This window comes from Felis catus, chromosome A1 (genome assembly GCF_018350175.1).
Source record: "Felis catus isolate Fca126 chromosome A1, F.catus_Fca126_mat1.0, whole genome shotgun sequence".
NCBI lineage: Eukaryota > Metazoa > Chordata > Mammalia > Carnivora > Felidae > Felis > Felis catus.
In genome coordinates this window covers 154,363,023-154,389,164 of record NC_058368.1, presented here as the reverse complement: position 1 = coordinate 154,389,164, position 26,142 = coordinate 154,363,023, and the positions used below count along the sequence as shown (strand labels likewise).

Genomic DNA, 26,142 nt, shown 5'->3' with positions numbered 1-26,142 from the left:
GATATCTGTTCTCACCCTTTGCTGAATGAAAAGGTGCTAATGCATGACTTCAGGATATGTCAGAACATACAGTACTTACAAGTGTTGGGAGATGCAGCCAACCTGACCATAGGGAAAAGAAATGAGTAACCAAGGAGCAATTGTCTTGAAAAGGAGAGGGGGAAATATTCAAGGGCTATTCCTTTTCTTTGTATATTGTGGGGCGGGGCGGGGGCAGGATGGGAATCTTCCTTTAAGCCACTTTTCCATTTCCCTCTCCCTGCACAGGATATCCAATGTCTTTAGCAATTCCGAATATCCTATTATTTCTGTAGTCTGATGTTGACAAATATACCAATTAACGTAAAGGATAATTCAAAATTACAGGATTACTATAGGAATATAGTTTACTTTTTTTCTTTCTATGTACACAGGAAAAGACAAAATTACAAAGAGAATGAAACACATTTTGTACTTTGCTCATCACCACTTTGGATAAGTCATTACTATCTATTACTTAAATGCTTGCCCTCTTCTTCGCTAAGAAAAAGGAATTCCCCTGGACAAATCCTTTAACATCCAGAATCTACATCTAAATCCCGAGGCTGATAGTGTGGACAGGAACATGGTACAGGTGCCCCAGCCAGCTTACAGTCTCAGTGAGTCCTGAGTGAGTCCCTAGCTCATACCCACTCCAGCTGTCCCAGCAGAGTACACACTGGGACGCCTCTCAGCAGTGATTACTACAGCCTCAGCCAATTTACCAAGGTGACACAGTCCCAAGGCACCATGGAACATGCCAAACCTTCACCAATTTGGCTCCAGCCACCCCACCAGCATGCCCTAGAAAGCCTTGGTTTTTAGCTACTTCAGCAGTCCTACTAGGTGACTTCTGTACAGAGAACCCCAGGACTACCCTGGCCTGTGACCACTTTAAAGTGAGGCAAGATGTGACTGACAGAGGGATGTGCTCCAAAAAAAAAGAGCAAGACAAAACCTCAGAAAAAGTACTAAAGGGAATAGAAATAACCAATTTACATGATAAAAGAGTTCAAAGTTCTGGTCATAAAGATTCTTACCAGACTGGAAAGAAGAATGGATAAGCTCAGTAAGAACTTCAACAAATAGATTGAAAATATAAGAAGAAGCAATCAATTGAAGAATACACTTCAGTCGAAGTGAAAAACAAACTAAAGAGAATCAACAACAGTAGATGAAAAGATGCAAAACAGATCAGTTAAAATGGAAAGCACCTAAGCTAAACAACAGAAAGAAAAAATAATTTTAAAAAATGAGGCTAGATTAAGGAATCTTTTGAACAACATCAAGCCATTAAATACTCACAATACAGGGTCCTAGAAAGAAGAAAAAGGGACAGAACTCATTTGAAGAAATAGTGAAGAAACTTTACTAACATGGGGAAGGAACGAGATCCAGGTTCAGGAAGCACAAAGCTCCAAACAAGATTAACCTAATGAGGTCCGTACCATAACACATAATTAATATGTCAAAGGTTAAATACAAAGCAAGACTTCTAAATGTAATGAGAGAAAGCAACTAATTATTTACTAAGAAAACTATGTTAGACTATAAGCTAATTTTTCAGCAGAAATTTCTCAGACTACAAGGGAGTGGTATGATATATTCAGAATGCTTAAAGGAAAAAGAGGAGAAAAAAACCTTAACCAAGAATACCAGGCAAAGTTATCATTCAGAATTGAAGGAGGGATAGAGTTTTCCAAACAAAACTTTAAAAGAGGTTATCATCACCTAACTCACCTTACAAGAAATGCTAAAAATGTTAAAGGGAATTCTTCAAGTGGAAAATGAAAGGCCATAATTAGAAGAAAATTATGAAAGGAAAAGTACTTCATGAATAAAAGCAAACACACAGTAAAGGTAGTAGAACAATCACTTGCAAAGCTAGAATAAAGGTTAAAAGAACCAAAGTAGTAAAATCAATTAAAAATTTTAGTGAAGGGGACTTACAAAAGTATATTAAATATGACAGATGAAAAGTGGAGAAATAAAAATGAAGTCTTTTTATAATGTGTTTGCATTTCAGCAACCATCAATTTAATATAGGCTCCTGTATACTTATTATGTTATATACGAACCTCATGGTATCTACAAACCAATACACCCACACACAAAGAAGCCAAGCATAACACTAAAGAAATTCATGAATCATGATAAGAGAAGAGTAAAAGAACAGAGAAGTACAGAAACTATCAGAAAACAGTTAATAAGATGGCATAAGTACATACCTATCAATAATTACTGTAGTATAAATGGTCTAACTTCTCCAATTAAAAGACATAGGGTGATGGATAAATTTAAAAAAGACCCATCTAAATGCTGCCTGCAAGAGATGCACTTAAGACTTAAAGACACATAGAAACTGAAAGTAAAGATATGGAGAAAGATATTCCATGAAAAAAGAAGTTAAAATTTAAAAAGCCAGGATAGTAGAATCCATATCAAACCAAATAGACTTTAAAACAAAGACTGTATCAAGAGACAAAGACGGGCATTGTCTAATGACAAAGGGATCAATCCAGCAAGAGGATATAGTCATTGTAATTATCTATGCACCCAAGGCTGACACGCCTAAATATATGAAGCAAATATTTACAGACATAAAGAGAAATTGAAAAACCACAATAGTAGTAGAAGACATTAACACACTAGTTACATCAATGGAGATTTCTTTGAAGCAGAAATAAGGAAACGGTGTCTCTGAACAATGCATGCAACGTGATCAACTTTGCAGATATACAAAACATTCCATCCCAAATCCGCACTATACCCATTGTTTTCAAGTGCACATGGATAATTCTCCAGGATAGATTAGGTTAGGCCACAAAACAGTCTCAATAATTGTAAGAAGACTGAAATCATATGAAGCATCTTTCAACCATAATGGTAGGACAATTACAAAATTGAGAATTACAATTACAAAAACTGAGGAAAGTACAAACACGTGGAGTCTAAACAACATGCTACCAAACAACCAAGGGGTCAACAAAGAAATCAAAGAGGAAATCAACAAAATATTAAGGCAAATGAAAACACAACAGTCCAAAGTGTTTGAGATTCAGCAAAAACAATTCTAAGAGGGAAATTTACAGTGATGCAGGACTAATCAAGAAACGAGAAAAATCTCAATCTAATTTTATACCTAAAGAAACTAACGAAGAACAAGGCCCAAAGTTAGAAGGAGGGAAATAATAAAGATCTGAGTAAGGAAAAAATGAAACACACTTAAAAAAAAAAAAAGTAACCAGACCTGATAAACTGATTCATCAGAAGAAAAGACAAGACCCAAATAGATAATTTCAGAAATCAATGAAAAGAACTGATACCACAGATATATCATGAGACCACTATGAAAAAACACATGCTAACAAATTGGACAATATAGAAGAAATTGCTACGTTTCTAGAAATCTACAATGTTCCAAACTTGATTCAGAAAGAAATAGAAAATCTTAAAAGACCCATTACTATTAACAAAATTGAACCGGTAATCAAGAAATTCCAAAAAACAAAAGTCCAAGACCAGATGGCTTCACAGAATTCTACCAAACATTTAAAAAAGAGTTTCCTATTCTTCTGAAACTATTTCAAAAAAAGTAAGAGGAGGGAGAGCATCCAAATAGATTCTATGAGACCAGCATACCCTGATACTCAAACCAGACAATGACACCAGAAAAACAAAACAAACCTATAGGTGAATACCTTTGATGAACATAGATGCAAAATTCTCTGACAAAATATTAGCAAACCACCTTTAACAAAACGTTAAAAGGATCATTCACCACCAACATGTGAGACAAAGTGAAGTTAGAGGGTATGTACCTCATTTTTTTTTAAAAAAGGCCATATATGACACATCCACAGCTAACATACTCAATGTTAAAAAGAAACAAAAAAACTTTTCCTCTATGGTCAGGAACAAGACAAGGATGTCTACTCTCACCACTTTTATTCAACACAGTGGCTGGAAGTCCTAGCCACAGCAACCACACAAGAAAAATAAAAAGCATCCAAATTGGTAAGGAAGTAGAAAAACTGTCACTATTTTCAGATGATTTGATATTATACATGGAAAACCCTAAAAGACCCCAACAAGAAACTATTAGAAGTAATAAATGAATTGAGCAAATTTGCAGGATACAAAATTCATACACAGAAATCTGTACTGCTAGTCATTAATGATGTAGTAGAGAAAGAAATTGGGGGGGGGGGTTAGAATTTGCAACAAAAACAATAAAATATCTAGGAATAAACATAACCAAGGAGGTGAAGGACCTATACTCTGAAAACTATAAAACACTGGTGAAAGAAATTGACAATGACATAAATGAAGAGATCTACAATGCTGAGGGATTGGAAAAATAATATTAAAATGTCCATACTACCCAAAACAAACTATGGATTCAATGGAATCCCTATCAAGATACCAACATTATTTTTCACAGAACCAGAACAGGTGATTCTCAACTTTTATGGAACCGCAAAAGACCCTGAATACTAAAGCAATCTTAAGAAGAAAGAACAAAACTGGAGGTATCACAATCCCAAGTTTTGAAATATACCGTAAAACAGTAGTTGTCAAAACAGTATGGTACTGGCACAAAAATAGACACATAGAAAAATAGAACAGGATGAAGAGCCCATAAATAAGACCACATGTACATTATTAATTCATCTATGACAAAGGTGACACAAATGTACAATGGGGAAAAGATAGTGTCTTCAATAAATGGTGCTGAGAAAACGAGACAGCTATATGCACAAGAATGGAACCACTCTCTTACACCATCCATACATAATAATAAACTTAAAATGGATAAAATACCTAAATGTGAGACATGAAACCATAAAACTCCTAGGAAAAAACATAAGCCATTATCTCTTACATTTTTCTAGATCTGTCTCCAAATGCCAAAAACAAATGCAAAAAATTAACTATCAGGAGTACACCAAACTGAAAAGCTTTTGCACAGCTAAGGACACCAACTAAATGAAAAGGCTACCTACTAAATATACCAGAAAATATTTGCAAATGATATATCTGATAAGGGGTTAATATCCAAAATACATAAAGAACTGATGCAATTCAATGCCTAAAACCAAATAATCTAATTAAACGTGGGCAAAGGACCTAAACAGACATTTTTCCAAAGAGGACATACAGACAGACAATATGATGCATGAAAATATGCTCAACATCACCATTTATCAGGGAAGTGTAAATGAAAACCACAAGAGCTATTACATCATGCCTGTCAGCATGGCTAGTATCACAAATATAACAAATAAATAACAAGAGTTGGTGAGGATATAGAAAAAAAGAAGCCATCATGCACCATTAGTAGGAGTGTAAACGGGTACAGTCACTGTGGAAAACAGTATGAAAATTACTCAAAAAATTAGAAATACTACATGATCTAGTAATTGCACTACTGTATACTTATTCAAAGAAACCAAAACACATATGTTTGAAAAGATATATACACCCCCATGTTTATTGTAGCATTATTGACAATAGCCAACACATGGAAGCAACCTAAGTGTCCATCATTACCTGAATGTATAAAAAAGATATGGTATGGGGCACCTGGGTGACTCAGTTGGTTAAGCGTCCAACTTTGGCGCAGGTCATGATCTTTCAGTTTCTGAGTTTGAGCCCTGCATCAGGCTTTCTGCTGTCAGCGAAAGTCCCTGCTAGGGATCCTCTGTCTCTCTCTTTTTCTCTGTCTCCCCCTCCATGGTGCACATGCACACTCTCTCTCTCAAAAATAAATAAACATTAAAAAATTAAAAAAAAAGATATGGTATATATACAATAAATTATTACCTAATCAGAAAGAATGATATCTTGCCAATTTGTGTCAACATGGATGAACCTAGAAGGTCCTATGCTAAGTAAAATAAGGCAGAGAAAGATAAATACCATAATATTTCACTTATATGTGAAAGAAAAAAAAAAGCAAAATGAAAATAAAGAGCAGAAGCAGACCCATAAATACAGACAACAAACTGATGGTTACCAAAAGGGTGGAGGTGGAGTGGGAGGTGCAGGTTACCAGCTATGGAAGGAATAAGTAAAAGGTACAGAAGTGGGATTATAGTCAATGGTATTGTAATAGTGTTGCATGGTGACAGAAGGTAGCTACACTTGTGGTTAGTATACCAAAATGTATAGAGAAATTAGATCATTATCTTGTACACCTGAAACTAATGTTACGTTGTTTTAACTATACTTCAATAAAAACTAAAAGAAAATTGGTGTATTCCAAATGGCATGAAACATAATTAGAAATTTTTCATTGGCCGAGTTATTGCTTGACCATATGGATGAGTGTTTTCCCAGAATGTTGTCTAAACTTAAGTAGAAACTTTCAATAGTCATTAGTTTTAATATGGTCTAGTGTTACAAACGTGATTCGAGTTTATTTAGTTTCTGTTACTAAGTGTCGCAAGTCATGTGATTTATAGTATTTTTAAATGCAAGTTTCTAATGAAGGACCTAATATTCGAAAATTTCCTTAAATTTTATTCCCAATCAGTAGTCCCTCAGTAAACTTACTAGACTAGTAAAACTCAGATTGATTTTATCATGACAGAATCTTAAATATTAAGGATGAGCTCAGAAAATCTTATAAAGGAAAATGTAAGCTGCTAGACACAAAACACTTCAGAGTAACAGCTTTTAAATACAAAAGTCTAATTCTTTTACCATTTGTATTTATTTGTTTAAATTCCAGTGTATGACTTGTATGCTCCCGAAAGCCTTGCAAGAGATCATGAGCAATTTTGTGATCTAGTATGGCATATTTACAAGATGATTAGGGCAATTCCCCCCAAACTGAAGATAGTTAAATGATTTAGGTGACAACATGGTACTGAGAGTATAAACTGTAGACTGAATAGCTCTAATACTGTAACTTACTAAGAATAAGAAAAAAAAAATATTCAACTTATTTCAAAATTTGCCCATATGAAACAGTAAGATATAATAAAACAGGGGCACTTGGGTGGCTTAATCAGTTAAGCATCCAACCCTTGATGATCACATGCTGCATGGGGCCCTGTGTTGACAGTGTGGAGCCTGCTTGGGATTCTCAATCTCTCCCTCTCTCCCTCTCTCTCTCTTTTCAAAATAAATAAAAACGATTTTTTTAAAAAAAGATGCAGTAAAATAATTTTCTCACCAAATTTTTAAAAGCGATGAGGTACCTTGTGGCTCAGTAGGTTAAGTGTCCGACTTCAGCTCAGCTCATAATCTCATGGTTCATGGGTTTAAGACCCGTGTTGGGCTTTGGGCTGACAGCTCTGAGCCTAGAGCCTGCCTCTGATTCTGTCTCCCTCTCTCTCTGTCCCTCCCCCACTCACACTCTGTGTGTCTCAAAAATACACAAATATTTAAAAAAAATTAAAAGCAATACTCTTTGGAAGTAAAGTTCCTCTACCTATTTTTAGGAATTGGATATAATACAGACTATAGAGATATCTATATTTGGGCTGTATCAGTATTTATAATCATGTTGTCAACATTCACGTGACCAAAACTAATCACTGAAAACAAAGAACTGGAACACAAGCAGCCTAACTGGAAACAAAGTTTTATTAATTAGCTTCAGTATGGTATATGGGAGAAATGTTAACAATACCCAGGAAAGGAACATGAGATCTACAATTTGGAGTGTTTTCAAGTAGCAACCACGTAAATTCAGAGCTTTAAAGTAATAAATTGTATGCTAAGGACTATTATCAATCAACCCAGTGGACACGATTGTGGGGAAAAAAACAGTTAATTCATTCATCCATGAGACTTTTATCTTATTGCCAAGTTCTTGATACAAATAACTATACAATTATTTCTCGTCCCTGAAGTGAAAAGTATTATGTGGAAATATAAAGCTTAGAAGAATACCTAAAAGATAGTAGAAATTCAACTGTCACATACAAAGAAGAAACTCAACAGTCTTTTCAGTTATGCATGTTTTTGTGGACTCGTTCATAATTTGTTCATAATACATGTAATGCCAATAGCCCTTCTTAAGGAAAACTGCCCCACCCACAACCCTTTTTGGAGAGCCAGGCCACGTTAGCCATTGGACCTCACTCTATCTGGGTCACAGCTCCTTAAGTCAACAGGTTGCATGCAATGATCTGACAGGCTAATTAGGCAGCTCATGAATAGAGCAGAAGAATGGCTTCCCCAACATGCACAAAACGTGGTCCATCCTGGTCTATGAATATGCTACACTCAAGAAAAAGAAGCCTTGAGTTTAAAAACAAAACAAAAAACAAACAGATTAAAGGGCAAAGAAGCCACTTTTTAGGAGACACAGAGAGGTAAACAGTGGGAGTGTAGCTAGATATCACGAATAGTGTGATGATCCACAAAAAATCCTGTGCTGAGATCCATCAAAGGGCCCTTCGACCAGTCTCAGTTATATGATTCCTGGCCCTGCTATATTTCTTGTCCACCCTATAGACTCTCTGGTCTTCTACTAACAATATTTACATCCTTCTCTCTTAAACCAGCAAGTCCTATTTCCCTACACCCAAAATAATCTCACTAGAACGCCTGTTCAGATAGATAGCAGTGCACCAAGAACATGAGTTTTGAATGTGCCTCTAATTCTCCCTTTTCTATCATACCGGATAATCTCTTTCTTATTAAAGTTTATATGCAGATTCTAAACCTTGTTCACATATAGCCAGTTCTCTCAAACTTTCACTGTGTTTAGTGATAGGAGAACTTGTTCTACTTTGAGTCACTGAGATTTTTTTTTTTTTTTTTTTGCTGCTAGCAAGCTGACACTTTTTCTCTTCCTGTATACTTTCTCCTCTTGATCTTTTTATCCGAACTCTTCATTCTTGCTCACAGTCAGCCTGCTTTCCTTTTTATATGCAACCTTCAAGTTAACTGAGAATGAAACTAATTAATTAGCATGCTTGATTTTCAATCTTTAGTGTCTTCCAAGGAAATATAACTGGCGTTGATATATGAAGAGGTAGATATATTAACCACCTTTATGTGCTGTTGAATCCTTTTATATTAATTACTATGCTGCCTTATGTTTTATTCATATATGAAAATTGTTTGCATTAGCACATATTTTACCAATAAAATTATAAATAATGAAAGATAGAAATGCCTTATTATAACAAAGCCTATCGCTATATTAACTTCTGTCCAACAGTTAGTAGTTAATATTAATACTTAAAACACTCTAGCTCTTTTTAAAGACATACAAACAGGAGCAACTGGGGGGCTCAGTCAGTTAAGCATCCAGCTCAATTTTGGATCAGATTATAATCTTGCATTTTGTGGGATCGAGCCCCACTTTGAGCTCTGTGCTGGAGTGCATATCCTGCTTGGGATTCTCTCCCTCTCTGCTCCTCCCCTGCTCATGTTCTCTCTCTCAAAATAAATAAATAAACTTTTTTTTTTAATTTAAAAACTACAAACATGTACTGTAAACATTCAAAATGTGCAAAACTTGCAAATTTGATTTGTTATTCTGAAAACAAACCAATAGTCTTCTAGGAAGCATTTTTAGAATCTGTGGTTCCACAATGAGGAAGTATCTTGCATAGTATCATTTATAGAGCAAGTACTATAACAGACAAGTGCCCTATAAACTGTAAAGTGCTATATAAATATAGGATATCTCGCCATATCTCTTCTTGTGGAGATATGACCAAATGTACAGAAATAAAGATCCTATTGGAGCCTGATACATTTAACACTTCAGAATAAAAAGATAATTTCTTGAATGCTCTTCCTCTTTCAAGCAAAAGAATGCCTAGCATTCTCAAAATCCTGTAACTGTCATGCCTTCTAACATTTAAACTAGTAATATACAATCTGTGCTTCTTCATAAGTTCTGATTGACAGCTTAATGGAACAGTCTGGTTCTCTGCCTTTCTGGATGATAAGTGTAAATAATGTGGTTTTCAGAAGGTAATACCCTACCATTAGTGGGTCTCCCCATAGTTTTTTCACAGCAATGCAAGTTAGCTTAATGTATTTACTTGCATGAATGCTTGTCAGGAAACTCACTCTAGGTGTTTGGAAGTGCTTGTCTCTAGCCTGGAGACTTTTGAAGCAACACCTGGTCAATAGAATGTTTGATATTAAGTTTCACAGGTGTTTAATAAGGGATTCCCTATGCCAGAAGGGAAGAGTAGCTCCTGTTCTGTACTCTTTTATTCCTGGATGTATTTTTATCAACTAACCTCATTCCAGATTTCTAAAAGTTACTTTTCCCTGGGCTTGGACAACAATCCAATTCCTATTGTTGACAAAGAGACTGAACCAAAAGAAAACTGTAACAGACTAGCTAGACTGAACTAGACTCGGAATGTGATAGGAGCCTAGTGGTCTTCCCTGAGCTTTCAGCAGATATTTCCTTATAGAAAATGTTAAGTATGTTTAAAGAGAAGGCAAAACATCATTTTTTGTGAATAGGGTTGTATCTATCATGATCTATCTCACAGTCTGGATTCAGATGTGCACTAGGGAGCAGTAGAGGAAACTTGATGGTGAAAGGGTATAAAATTACCACTGATGAGATGGGTGGATCTGACTGATCAAAGGAGTCAGAGGTACTTAAAAGCATTCTGGGTTGCATGCAGTCAGTCCCACACCCTATCCTCCTCTCCCTGATAAGGAAAGACTGAATTAAGAATTGTAAATTTCTGTCATGAAAGCTGGACATGCAAAGCAGAAGGCATTATATTACATTACAAGGCAAGCCACCAGTATGGAGAAATCTCAGAGAACTGTTATTCACATTTCTGTGTCTGGTTTATTCTTAATTGTTAAAATTCAAGAGCTAACAGATTAGTTATAGACAACATAGAGTCCAAGCAAACTGGGAGTGTTCAGAAATTATCCAGCAAATGGTCTATTATTAACTCAGTCTTTCCCCTGTGCTCACTATATCCCCTAAGTACTGTTGGGATGGGAGGAGTACTAACCATTATCCCTGTCTCTAGTTCAGTGACATTTTGATGACTCATAGTGTTTCAGACAAGTGCTCAATCTGCCATGTTTTCTCCATATCCCTTTACCTCTCTCTGAGATGGTATCTGAGAATACAATTGCCATGGTGGTTGCAGGTGAGGGCATTACAGATGCTTGTGGATACCTTCTGTTATTTGATGATCTAGATTGCAAAGTGAATAATTGAGCTAGTCCCTTTATTGGTGACATGAGAGGTGGTATCAAGCTGGTGGCACTCTTGGGAGACCTCATGCTTGTTACGGATGCTTCTGGTGGAAGACTAGTCCCTGCACCAGTGGTTCTTGTGAATAGCTTGGCTATCTCCTCACGTACACTGAACTCCATCCCAATACTTCTTATCCATGAATCCAATTATTATCAGGTCTGGGTGGTCCACCTTGTAGCTTTTGACAACCTTTGCAATCTCAGCTGCATTCTGACATCCAGTCTCCTTCCTAATTCCAAAGGCACTTAACAATTTTTAAGACCTTTTCTTAACCTATAAGAACAGAAGGATGATTGGAATGCTAATTTGGATTCTTTTTCACCCTCTGTAAACAGTCATACCCTTTCCACTGTTGCAGTTTCTATTATAATTACCTTAGGTTGGGATAGAGATATCAGTGAGTTAGCCCCTGCAGAGTCCCAATTCGACAAAAGCCCCAGTGATTATTGCTTTCCTCTCTAACTCGGTCCTCCAAACTTTAGTCTGGATAAGACATCAGGATGCTCTTGGTTGTCAGTATGCTTTCCCTGACCCTATTCCAATAGTTTGCCAAGACTATATAGGTGTGGGTTCTGATACCTCTTCATTCCTGACTAGGATTTACCCTATGGAAATTATCTGTTTTCTCAGGTACACTAGGTTTTAGATATCATGGGAATAAAGATGATTTTATCCATGATTTTAAACATTTATATCAGGGCACCTGGGTGGCTTGGTAGGTTGAGCATCTGACTTTGGTTCAGGTCATGATCTCACGGTTTGTGAGCTCGAGCCCCACATCAGGATCTCTGCTCTCAACACACAGCCCACCTCAGATCCTCTGTCCCACCCCTCCCCACCTTTCTCTCACTCTCTCAAATAAATAAAACATTTAAAAAAGTTTATATCAGATCAGAGTCCAGGAAAGAGTTTTTGGTGAGTTACTAGAAGTTAAAAAGAAGGTAGGCGCACCAGAATAGCTCAGTTAAGTGGCTGACTCTTGATTTTGGCTCAGGTCATGATTCCAGGGTTGTGGGATCAAGCCCTACGTTGGGCTCCATGCTGAGGCTGGGCATGGAGCCTGCTCAAGATTCTCTCTCTCTCCCTCTCACCCCACTCTGTGTATAAAAAGAAAAAAGAATCTAGAAGAGTCTCTTTTGATAAACCCAGGTTTTCAAAACTATTGTTTTTTGGTAGAGCCACATAATTTTCTTTCTTATATAAAAAGCTAAATACTGACTCCATCTTTATTTTCCATTCGTGTTGTAGAAATACTCATCCCACCTGACACGAACAGGTGCCCCAAAAGTCCCATTACACTATTATGAAAATCAATAGACACCAGATACTAGAAAATATTTGTGAAACACCTGTTAAAGGTCTTCTATTTATAATATATGAGTTTTTCCAAGTCAATAAAATCAAACAACCAACAACCCGATTTTTAAAAAATGGGCAATATATTTGAAAATATACTTCACAAAGAAGATAAATGGCCAACAAGCACACGTAGAGGTGTGCAGCACTACACATTATCAAGAATATGCAACCAAAACTATGGTAAAATAACACTATACTTGAATTATTAAAATTGAAAAGATGCACAATACCAACTATTGACAAAGATATAGAAGGTATTTTCATACCTTTCTCTGAGAATGCGAAGGGGGAAAATCATCCTGAACAACAGTTCAGCAGTCTCTTATAAAGTTAACCATGTAATCTATACACTCTACTCTTAGATATTTCCTAAGTGAAAACACAGATTTACATGAAGACCTGTAAGAAAATACTCATATATGCTTTCTTACAAAACTGGAAGCAACCGAAATGTCCATGAACTGATAAATTATGGTGTATCTATACAATCAAGTACTATTCACAAAGGAACAGTGATATATACAAAATACTAGATGAATCTCAAAAGAATTATGCTATGTAAAAAAAAAGTTCTCCCTAGGCTCCCACAGATTTCCTATGTGTCCTCAAGCTACACTTTGAACATTAAGTTTGCATGCCTCGCCACCAGGTTACAAGCTATTCTGTACTCTATTTTCCCCAACCCTTCTCACCTAGGCTGTTACCTAGCATCGTTCTATCATCTTTTAAAATCAAATTCACATACAACATTCAGGCTGTCCTGAGTTACCCATATTGCCTTACTCTCCTCGATAGCCTTCTCAGAGCTAGATATTATAGCATTATATTGGATAGGGAAGTTCAGTTCTTGTTGACACATAGCTCATTTCATTGTGAGAATTTTCATGGTTCTGTCCCCAAGAATGGGATGCTCAAGAGGAAGATCTTTGATTCATCCATATACACGCCTTAGCATCTCTTAGAGCACCCTGGACACAGTCAGCATTTAATAAATGTTAAATCTACTATATGTTTTCTTTGATTAACCAGAAAGACAGTGATATGAACCAAAGAATACATATAAAAATAATAAAGCTCTATAATGTTGATTAATTTTGTTTTTCTACATTTATCCAAGTAGACAGCAACTATGAAAGGTGAACTAACTTAGATTTTCCTTCTAATATTGAAGATAGTTCCCTTATAATACATATTATGCCAAAATTATAGAGAAATATTTTAGGTCCTAGAAACTTTCTAGAACACAGCAGCTAGATTAATTTCTTCCACTTTTTCTCTGTTAAGGTAATTGAAAAAATTAGTTCTTTAATTTTTAAGAATACAGAAGGCTTCTGTGCTAAAATACTACAATGGAACAAGAGAAAAATAAACAATTAAACTTAGTTTTAATACTAACAAAAATATTGGGAAGTGTCCATAGCTTATTAATTCCAAATTCTTATGGGGTGCCTGGGTGGATCAGTCGGTTGAGTGTCTGACTTCGGCTCAGGTCATAATCTCACAGTTCGTGAGTTTGAACCCCACGTCGGGGTCTGTGCTGACAGCTCAGAGCCTGGAGCCTGCTTTGGATTCTGTGTCTCCCTCTCTCTGCCCCTTCCCCGCTCATGCTCTGTCTCTCTCTGGCTCTCAAAGATGAAAAAATGTTGAAAAGGAATTTAAAAAATTCTAAATGCTTATAAGAACCTTGGTTTATCTTGGATTTGTTAGAAATGTATTTGGTAAGACTGACTTGTAGGCAAGGGGAAGAAATTGATTTATTTTTACCTCAGAAGGCTGGCAGTAGTGTCTGGTATAGATTTACAAAAGAAAAGTACAAACAAGGCTTATAAAAATATTTGGATGTTTGGTGTTTGAGTAGCTGCTCAGAATATACATTTCAGTATTAATACAAACTCAGAAGACCAACTAAACAATCTGTCCTGAGTGCAGTGGGCTTTGGGAATTTTATAAGCAGTTTTGATGCCAGAGTGAGTTGCACTTTTTATATTCAAAATATGGAAGAAAAAATATTTAGTGGAATAATATTCACTGGAAACTAATTCAGAATAGGACCCTTAACACATACAAATTTTAGAGATGCAAATTTATGTTAATACACAAAATGTGCCAGATACTGATCGATATCCATCATATCCAAATTCTCCACCTATTAACTAAAAGTTCTTAAGACAAGTGTTATTTCCTTCTCTAAGTTTCACAGAGCATTTTCTGATAATATTTATCCATTGTGTGTTTTATTAAATAAACTATTCAGTTATACTAAAATGTGGTTGTTTTGTTCTTGCTAGAAATAACCGGGTCATCTCAGAAGACCAAAACTCTTGTACAGAATTATTTATTATAATACTGCCTATGGCATTTTGTAACAACACATCTCATAAAGGCATTATTTTAAAGGTCCTCATTTATTTAGGCCACAACTAGAGTAATTCTCTTCAAGAATATGTCTGTGTGAATAGTTTGAAAATTAATTGTATATAATAAGAGATTAGTGATGGGTAAAAGAAAATTGGGGCAATTTAAATAAAGACTGAAACCCTGAAACCATCGTTGGAAGTTACTTAAAATAATTAAAATAGCAAGTGATAAGTGATTTTTAAATTCTGTGGAAATACAGAAATAACATGAATAAAACCATTATGGATATTAGAAATCTATTTCTGATGATAAGGCACAAATTGCCAACACAATGAATTCTGAAAGAAACAAGAGAATACTCTGAGTTATTCACAATAAAGATGCTTGTGTTTTTGTAATTATAAGAGCATACAGACTTAAAGTTTCTGTTACGTTTCATGAACGTTTGCCACTCTTCTCGGAGGTCACGAAGCTCAACTGTCCAGTCTATCCTATATTGACTCAGCGAGGCACTAGCACCAAGAAGACATTTCTCTTTCAGCTCTGGCCCTCAAGTGCCATGATTCCGTACAGGAACCCTGCTGCCGGAACAGAGGAGCTCCAAACAAAGCCTGGGCTGCTCCCTACATGCAGCTGTTTCTGGCTCTGACCTCCTATGTTCTCAGGCAACGGTGCACTGCTTCTGCAGACCGGAGCCAGAACATCCCGTGAAAAGGCGTGTCACCACCGGCAAGCTGCGTCTTCCTACGAGAGCCGTGCTCTCTGAAGACGTCAGAAGCTCAGCAGTGGGATACAGGGATTTGCCTGCTCCCTGGCTCCTTTTTTGCCTTCTCCTCGACCTGGAGGCAACAATCGCCCTTTTGAATCTGCTACTTCTAGACTCCACAGAGTTCCTTTCTCCTCACCTTAGTAGTTAACCACTTTAGACCTGTAAACAACCCTTTATATTAAATTTGCCTATTCAAATAACCAGTGTGGTGTCAGTCACCAAATTGGACCCCGATTTGATAGAAATATTTAATAACTGGACTAGGTTGGCTCAAAACTTTTGGCAGTGTAACTCAGTTTATCGATGGAGTACCAACCTATACTGACCTATAACTTTCTTCCATTTAATCTCTCTGATCCAATGAGGTACATGATAACATTTAGTTACTAATACTTGTCTCTATAAAATCCATGGAAACGGGGAGTATCATGGTTAAAACAATTTCTCTAATTTGATTTTATTATATCGTCTTGAGCATATAGGAACTTCAAAAAGACACTTGGCTTTTGAAAATGTGGCTATCGTTTCTACAGCACTCTCTTACACTCCCACTTACCAACTATTGGTCAAATGCTTTCTTTGGAACCAACATTTGGAGACTCTTATTCACAGTATACATAGAAAATGATTACTTTCTGCTTGCTACCTTAGCAGAATAATTGGAGCAAATACATTTTAAGACTCACTCCAAGTGGTTCATTTGCAAGTATAAGTAAGTTGTTCGATGGATTTGGAAATGTATCTTTTGTATGGCCAACTGTTCTTTTCTTAAAGTTAGTAAAGTTTCACAACTTTGAGGTTTGTGAAAAGGGAAAACTGTAATTTTAGCAGACAGTGTTGTTCTTAGGCATGGACAAACTTGGGTTCCTGCCCAGCTTCCCAACTGTAGGATTGTGCTGCTCTGCAGCTTGCCAGGGCCTCTGTTTTCTGCTAATAGACCACAAGTTTTCTTGTGGGTTTTCTATTGTTAAGGATGATAAAAACAGAAACTTATAGAACACTCAGTAGAAATGTACAGTGCTTATACCAGAAACACTGAAAAAAAAGTCCTATTTTAGTGTTCATGGTATTTCTCTCTTTCTTTTTTTTTCCTTTTGGCAGCAAACAGAGGCACAGGCTGGCTCGGCTGGCACCTCAGCTCAAAAAAAAAAAAAAAAAAAAAAAAAAAGGAAAGAAAGGAAAAAAAAAAAAAAGAAAAGAAAAATCCGAAGAAAGGAAAATCGAGGCACAGATGGCACTAAATATTCTCAAAACCTCCATGATGAAAAGTTCTGAGATAGAATATTTGGGGACTGGGCAGCCATCCCTTTGATGAAAGGTTTTTCAAAGATCTCTTTCTTAGTTTACATTAGAAAGATAGGTTGATAAAGTCTATTAAAAAGTATTAATGATGAAAAGAATTAGTCACTGCCCCCCAAAAGAAGGACTTAATGAAAAAAAAATGTTGGCAATCTGAAATCCTCTGGATAATTATTCTAAGTATATGTATGGGGGAGGGGTGCAATTGTGGCACGAAGGGCCATTTTTAACTTAGTTTAGGTAGACCTTCACCAGAGTAAATATAAAAATGACAGCTGTATTAGGAAACTTGATTAGATAATCCTTCCATGAAGTCTTAAGGATGATGACAAGAGAAGAATATTATCATAATCATTACTGATACCTAACCATAGAAGTGAAATTATAATCCTCCGTGGTTCTTAGGTAGTTATATGAAAGGGTCCCTTGCCCCACTCAACATTCTTTACTAGTATGGAATGAAAAGATTTAGTCATGACTTTGAAAAGACTTAAATTCAAATTCCAAATAATAGCAAGCACCCAACGCAACAGAGACATCTTCTTATACACTTTTACTGTATTATACAGTGGTAAAATTGAGGCTTATTTCCTAGTAATTTAGTAACTAGATCACCTATAAAAACACAATAAATAACAGCACATAATATTAATTGATGTGGAGTAAGTTCACATTCTCAATTTTAGGATCCCTTTGAAATTCATCATTTCTGAGAGTCAGCATGAATTTGTGATTTACCACCATAAGTACTCCAAAGAGATAGCTTTCTTTTTAAGAAAACAGTTTCAAAAGGCTAATAAGAAAACATCCAAAGGCTGCTGGGACAAATGATGTTGAATGTACGTGAGTCATAGGCTCAGAGAACACATTTAACGTCTTAAAAATATCCTCCATGTGAGTACCTTTCTACACTCTGCCAGACATACTCCATCGGAGTCCAGCACGCCACAGCAATGTCCGTTGCCCTCATAAATCATCTTTTGGATCCAGGCCTCATAAAGTTTCTTTCTAGACTTTAGATGAGGATGTCTCCTAAAAATTCCCATCCAAAATCACCTGCTTGGTCTCCGTTTCTTCAGGGCTTTGTTAAAGTGCTAGGATATCCAAGGCATAAGCCTTCCTAACTGTTTATATTTTGTGTATGAGATACTGCTTGTCCAGTTCACAAAGCACACTGGAGATACTTTACTACAAACATACCAAAGATATGTTTGTACAAAAATACCAAGGGTATCTCAAGCACTGTCTCTGAATGATCAGGAATTTGGGGGGAAAAGTAAAAAAAAAAAAAAAAAAAAAAAAACTATTGTCAATCTCATATTCTGTCATTTTGACCCTAAATATCTATGAGGACCATGTAGGTCCCAGTAATGATTTAGGGAGTATGGTTGGAAGGGCAATTGGTGAACTAGAAAACTAACACTATTTAAAGAGTGTGGCTTCCATTCTATTCCATCACTAACATACAGAATTATAAAGGACAGATTAACAAAGATTCCTCTTTTTCAAAAGAACAGAGATTCCTATTTATCAAAAGAAGCTAGCAATCTAGATTAAGTTAATTTTTTAGTTGTTATTTTTGACTACTTAAAAAGTAATTATGCGAAGATTGATTAAAATATTTCTTAAAAGTGAATATAACCTATGGTCATTGTCCTTTTAGAGGAAGCTACTGACATGGAAAGTATTTCTCTGGGAAAATGTTAAAGATCTAAATATTGGGGCACTTAGGTGGCTCAGTCAGTTAAGCAGCTGACTTTGGCTCAGGTAAAAATCTCACAGTTGGTGGGTTTGAGCTGCACATCAGACTCTGTGCTGACACCTCAGAGCTGGAGTCTGCTTTGGATTCTGTGTCTCCCTCTCTCTCTGCTCCTCCCCTGCTCGTGCTCTGTGTGTGTCTCTCTCTCTCTCAAAAATAAATAAACATTAAAAAAAAAAAGATCTGAATATTGCCTGGGAGGAGGGGAGATTGGATACCCAATAGACATGAGGGAAGAGCTTCTAAATTGCAATCGTGGAAAATAGGTTACGTGCTAACACAGTGCCTTTCAGTAGCAAAACAGTTAATATTGCGTGAATTTAACAGGCTTCTAAATAATTTAAAAGCAAATGGTTAAATAAAATTTAAGTCTTTGTGATAATAAATAATCATTAAATAGATTACACTTTTCCTTTTTTTTAAACTGAAGTACTTTCTATAAGTTATCCTCTCAATTACTCCTGCATCATGGTCTCTGCATATAGGAAGACAGGAAAACAAGCAATAACAAAAGAGATTAAAGGCTTTTGTTGTTTGTTTGCTTTTTTATAGCATTGAAAGAGAGAACTTAACAGACCAAATTTTCATGCACTTGTATCACATGATACCTAGGCCTTTTATGGGGATGTCTTGGGTACAATGTGGCTTTTTATCTTGATGTGTTTCCTATCAAATTAAAGCCTATTTTTACTAATTTAGTTGCTGTAGTAGTACAAATATGGAGGTAATAATAGGTGGAATGGTTGAGATAAGACAAAAAGAGTTAAATGCAGAGATCATCATAAAATAGTATGAACACATTATCCAATATTAGGCAAGAAAATAAATTATTTAACGTCATTCTCTATTAACCTAACAGTTAAAATAGGACCAAAATATACATAAAAATGACATAAAACAATTAGGCAACACTTTAAATGGTTCATTATTATTAATTCATTTAGTATTCATTGTAGCTGTGCTGGTCATAATGAATTCATTTGATATTAATGGGAATGTTCAGTGGCAATCTCATTATAATGTAGTTTTAATTCATGTGCCATCAAAGCAAAGCAATACCAAAATTTGTATTTATTTTTTGAATACCACACATGATCCTTAATTTTTAGAAACATTTTGACAATGGTAGTATTATTTTTTTAATCATGGTGCACAGCTAAGATTTAAGAAAAACTAGAATGTTTGCCTTGAGCTATACCAGTAATGTTCAAGTTGATTATACCAGTAATGTTCAAGTTGATAGACGTTTGTGTAATTGAAATGTCCTATGACGTTTGTAGAATACAAGCGTTAATGGCTACTACAAAATTTGTCAGATGACACTATTTGCTAATCACTATCTCATGCTCCTAAAACTTTTTCACACATTGACATTAACATGGCATCAGCAGATACTTTTAACTTCCCATCCCTTGCATTTATGGAAAGTTGGACATAATTAGGTATGTTTGGCATTTTGTTGGAACAAATAGTGATTGTCACAATTTTCAAATAATATTTCACTCACAACTAAAAAGTAGAATTGACCTTGTGGTAAAAATTATATTCTTTTTTTGTGAATGGTACTAGATTTTTATTGAAGATACTGAGGGAAGTCTATAGAGAATTTCTCTGTGTACTTACAAGCATAATGTTTTAATAAAAATCTTCAAAATGGCAGCAGAAATGTACTCAGTAACATGTTTACTTTTAGTTTCTCTGGAGGTGGCTGTAGATCATTTTGCTAAACCGTATAAGAAATAATGACAACAACCAAAATGCACAGTCCTATCAACAGGCCTACCAAAATAGCATTTAACCGTTTAGGCATTTACTCAGCAATGCATAAGAGCAGCCTACCCTGAAATTCCTTACTTGAAATGTTATGCTCTAATACAACGTTCATAGACTAGGTAGCCTAGAGGTACTTGTGTATATAATTTATTCTTTTAGTCATTACTGTGGAAATAATTAACTGCAATAAAGTTCTTCAAAGAGCAATAAAGGTTTTCCATCTCTCCAACCTCCACTGAAAATTAAAAAGTGTTTAGAAGGAGTTTTATAAAGTTGATTTATATTGCTACCTTTCTGGGTATTTAAAATAATTCATAAAAATAAATTTAAAAATCATGAAAATAGAAAAAAACATGAAAATATAAAATAATTCACTAATATGAATGAATAACATATTTTTGAATGAATAATATTTAATAAATATTTTTCCCCTTCTCTAAAATAATTTAAATACTGAGCAAAACATATTTAGGTAACTGAATGTCAGGCAACCAAGGTAATTTCTCTGAAAAAGGGAAAACAAGTGAGTCCTGTGATTATTCAGCTTACTGTCTGGGGGGACAATTGCTAGGCCATAGCACAGGGAGGGGTAACCTATGTTGTGTACAGCCATCTGTGAGTTGAGGACACAGAGTGAATGTGGAGTCCAGGGAGACCAGAGAGTTCACAGAGCAAAGTACTAGAGAGGACACAACTACAGAGAGGGAGGGAAGGAGTTAGAGAGAGGTAGAAAAACATCCAGAATTCTACAGAGAGCCATTTGAGCCTTTACCTAGGCATCTATGTGTGGACAAATTACTGGAGAACAGGAAAAGAACATCACAACAGAGGGAATGATCTCTAGAACAAAGAGAGGACTAAGACCAGGATATTTTTGTACCAGCCATGGTAAAAAAAAAAAAAAAAAAAGTATTGACCAGCAACCAGGACAATGATCTCTGATGGAAAGGAAATACACAATTGACAGGAATCAGGTGGGGTACACAGAAGGTGATTGCATCAGGAATGGGACATTAGCCCTAAAGTTTACTTTGATATTGACAAAGCTTTAAAAGCAAATTTTAAAAGTATCAAACGATTTCCAAGAAATTTAACTAAGAAAAATTCAGTGATTCTTATCAAGGTAAAAAAGTATCCAGCATCCAGAAAATACAATTTACAATATCTGGCATCTAATCAAAAATTGCCAGGCATGAAAAGAAGCAGGAAAATATTTATCCATAATGAGGGGAAAAATTAATAGAAGCAGACCCGTAAATAATATAGATAATGGAATTAGTAGAAAAACAATGAAAAGTTATTATAACTATATTTCATATGTTTACAAAGGTCTAAAAAATAAAGTATGTTAAGTGGAGACATGAAAAATTAAAGAGTTACAAAAGACATGAAAAATTAAAGAGTTAAAAATGCGTATTACACTTTCTGAGTTGAAACATACACTGAATAAGATTACTAACAAATTGGATACTACTGAAAAAAAGATTAGAGAACTTGAAAAAATAGCAATACAAACAATCCAAAATTAAACACGAAGAGAAAACAAGACTGATTTAAAAAATAAAATCAGAGCATCACTGAGCTGTGGGACAATTCAATTCTGTTGACTATGCATATAATTGGAGTGTTCAGAGAAAAGGAGTAGAGAAGTTTAAAAATTGAAGATGGTGTGCCTGGGTGGCTCAGTCGGTTGAGCGTCCAACTTTAGCTCAGGTCATGATCTCATGGTTTCTGGGTTCAAGCCCTGTGTTGGACTCTGTGCTGACAAGTCAGAGCCTAGAGGCTGCCTTGGATTGTGTGTCTCCCTCTCTCTCTGCTCTCTCAAAAAAAATAAATAAACACTTAAAAAAATAAAAACTTTTCCAAATAACAATAGTATAAACCTACAGACACAAGAAGTTCAATGAACTTCACAAAAACAAAATTAAAAATTAATTTTAATTTTTAAATTAAAAAAATTAAAAAATAAAAAATTTAAAAAATGTAACAAAGAACAGATTGGACAATTAAAAAAAATATCAAGTTAGTAGTTTTAATCCCACCTGTATCAATTATCACATTAAATGTAAATAACCTAAAGACCCTAATTAAAAGGCAGAGATTTTCATATTTGATTAAAAAAGACATGTTGCATAAAGAAACCCATTGTAACTATAAAGACTAAATAGATAAAAGGAAAAAGGAATAAAATGATATGCCATTCTAGCAATAACCCAAAAATTCTGGTGCCAACATAAACATTACACAAAGCAGAGTTCTGAGCAAAGAATATAATAAAGAGGTTTATCTCATGCAAAATTGATTTAAGTCTCAAAATCAACCAATATAATAAACACTAAAAAGCAAAAAATTTAAAAAAATAAAATCATATGATCTTAACAATTTATATATATATATATATATATATATATATATATATATATATACACACATATATATATGTGTGTGTTTGTGTGTGTGTGTGTGTGTGTATGTCAGGCACTCTATTCTGAAAAAATTAAGAATAGTGAGTAAAATCCTGAGACTGATGAACCTTGAAACTGACATCTAATATACTTAATAGTAAAAGATTGAATGTTTTCCTACTAGGATCATTAACAAGGCAAAGATGGTGCTTGCACCACTTTTATTAAACATTCAGTTCTTTATACATCTATCTTCCCGTTAGCTATTAATGAAAATAATAAACTTTAAGCATGAATATTGAAAAAAAAGTATTAGCTCGTTTAAAAGTCATTTTGCAAGAGTAAAACCTAATGTAAACGATAACTATTGTTATTGCTAAAAAATAGAGATAAGAATCCTCTAAAACATCCAAAATTATATACAGCAAGGTATTCCCTCTTTATAAAGAGACTTTTAGTGGGAGCAAAGACAGGACAGAGCAAACACAGTTGCTGTTAAAAAAAATTCTCAGTGTGTTCCCATAATAGGATGCTCATGGCAGGAAATATTGTCCATTTTTTTCCATTTTTACCACATCAGGTCGTGTTGTCACAGATCTGATACAAACACTCCTCTTGACTTAATATACCCAAAAAGGGGAAGTTTATTCTAGCCTCTCTGCAGTGCCCAAACCTTCTTTTCTCAGAAAATGGCACCACCATCCAACCAATTAGTTGCTACTATCCATCTAGTTAATTGCTCAAGACAAAATGTTGGTAGTTATCTTTCTTTTAGTTCCTCCACAACTGTTGGTTTGTACAACAATGGGTACCGTCTATAGTACCAATAGTATTCGTCTTGGGTCCCGTCAATACTTAACCATCTCCTTTATAATTCTAGTCCAACTATTATGTTTTGCCAGGACTATTGCAGCAGCCTTCTCTCTGCTTTCTCTCTGATGCATACTTGGTTTACAATAACCCATTCTAGAAGCTAGCTCTAGTAATTTTAAAATCATAAATTAGATCATACCATTCACCTGCCTAAAACCAATCAGTTTCCCACTCTCACCAGTATAAACTTTAAATAATTACCATGGGCTCTAAGACTATATTAGATCCAGACTCAATCCTGTCTCTTAGATTTCACCTTTTTATTCCCTTTTTTTCATTCTGCCATCCACCATCCACACAGACTTTCTGTCTTATTAACATATATGGTCTTTCCCATCTAATAACCTTTGCATTTCTTTTGCTTGAGAAGCTCTTCCCTGCGTCTTCACCCAACTACCTCCTGGTCCTCCTAAGATTTTTTGTTTCTTGTTTTGTTTGTTTTCCATGAAGACTTTCTTGAATACCCCCTACTAAAGTAGAATCCCCCACCCCAGCTGCTTACTATTTAGAGTTAGCCTCATTTATTATTTATTTAGTTTTATTTATTTATATTTAGAGAGAGAGAAAGAGATCTCACAAGGCAGGAAGAGGGAGAGAGATAATCCCAAGTATGCTTCACACCCAGCACAGAGCCCCACACGGGTCTTGATCCCATGACCCTTGGATCGAGACCTGAGCCAAAATCAAGAGCTGGATGCACAACCAACTGCACCACCCAGGCTCCGCGAGTTTGCCAATATTTTTTAAGTTTATTTATTTTGAGAGAGGGGGACAGGCAGTGTAAGAGAAATAATCCCAACCAGACTTCACACCATCTGTGTAGAGCCCAATACAGGGCTTGAACCCATCAACCGTGAGATCATGACCTGAGCTGAAGTCAAGTGTCAGATGCTCAACCAACTGAGCCACACAGGTGCCCCTCCCTCCGTTTTTGGTACTGCTTGAAAGTCAGGGTCTCAGTCTCTTTTGTGCAACAGTATGCCCTCAATACCTATTACATCAACAGGAGATTGATAAACCCTCTCTACAAAACATATTCACTGAATGACAAAAGAACTGTGATTCAGGAAAATGCAAGCAGTCTGTGAGGTATATAAAGTGAAGCTATGTTCTCAATAAACAGCAGGCAGAGGTACAGAAAAGGAGTTTTAAGTTGTCAGCACCCTTATTCTTAAATAAAAAAGCACAGTTAACTTATAAAGTTATTGACTTATAAGGGGCTTGCTTTCGATTGTCCTCTCTTCTTTTTGATAGATTGTGAATCTGTGCTTGTGAAGTCATGCTTGTCTGTGGGAATATAAATTGTATGCATGACTATTTGACTATTGGCCAATGATGCATCCTGTATCAATTTGCAGGGACATATATTTAAGACGAAATAAACTGTTTTTACTCTTTAATTGCTATTTTCTTGTCTTTTGACACTACAGACAGGATTCTGTGATGGATTAACCTGTATGAAATCAGCATTGGCCCCTGGTTATGGATGTTTTTTGCAGCACCTGCACCTTAATACCACCTCAAGAAGAAGGGTCAGTGGAGAAAGTTCTCTAGAAAACTCAAATAAAATAGATTTGTATCCTCAATCCTCCTTTTTTAACTGTTATTTTAATGACTTCCTATCTTATGCACACAGGCAGGTCATTCATTAAGTGAAGCTGTTACTTCATAACTTGAAAATTAAAGAGGCCAAAAACATTTATGTAAGATGTTTTTGTGCTCAGTTAACGTAAGTAACAGGTACACTGGCATGAAGGTGAGTTAATTTCCTTGTCTGACCCCCCACACTTTGGCTACTAGCAAACTGAGGTCATAAATGAGTTAGAGAACAGCCAGAATTCCAGTTAAGGACATCTAAATGTGATCTCACATATAGGTCTGCAATATGATGGTAATTTATTTACAGATAATCTAAATAATTACATTGTATCTCCTCTTAGGGAAACAGTATTTCAAAGGGATGTATGATTAGCCGAAAGCAGCATTTCCCAAAGTGCAAATGTTAATAGGTATGAGTGGTGTGTGGAGTTCAAAGCCAAAAACAAGCTGCTTCTTTAAATTTACTATAGCATGTTGTTTCTCAACTTCAGCACTATTGACTAAAATATCGTCTCCACAGAGAAGCCATCTCTCAACACCCCATGTAAAATAGACCCTCCTTGTTCACTCCTCTGTCCCTTTATTCTGTTCTTTTTCCTTCTTCACTGTACTTATCACTACCCATCATTATATTATGGCCATCTTTTGAATTGTATTTTTTGTCTCCGTCATTAAAATATAGTCAATTTTAGACAATGATTTTAATCACAGC

General features: G+C 35.5%; 1 long non-coding RNA gene across 1 annotated transcript in view; it reads left to right on the top strand.

The window, feature by feature from the left end:
* LOC123379103 overlaps positions 1-25,417 on the top strand; it is a 31,748-nt gene extending 6,331 nt beyond the window's left edge. Inside the window, exon 4 of the long non-coding RNA XR_006583096.1 lies at positions 25,262-25,417. This is a non-coding gene — a long non-coding RNA (uncharacterized LOC123379103). The remainder of the gene's footprint in view (positions 1-25,261) is intronic.
* Positions 25,418-26,142: the final 725 nt, after the last annotated feature.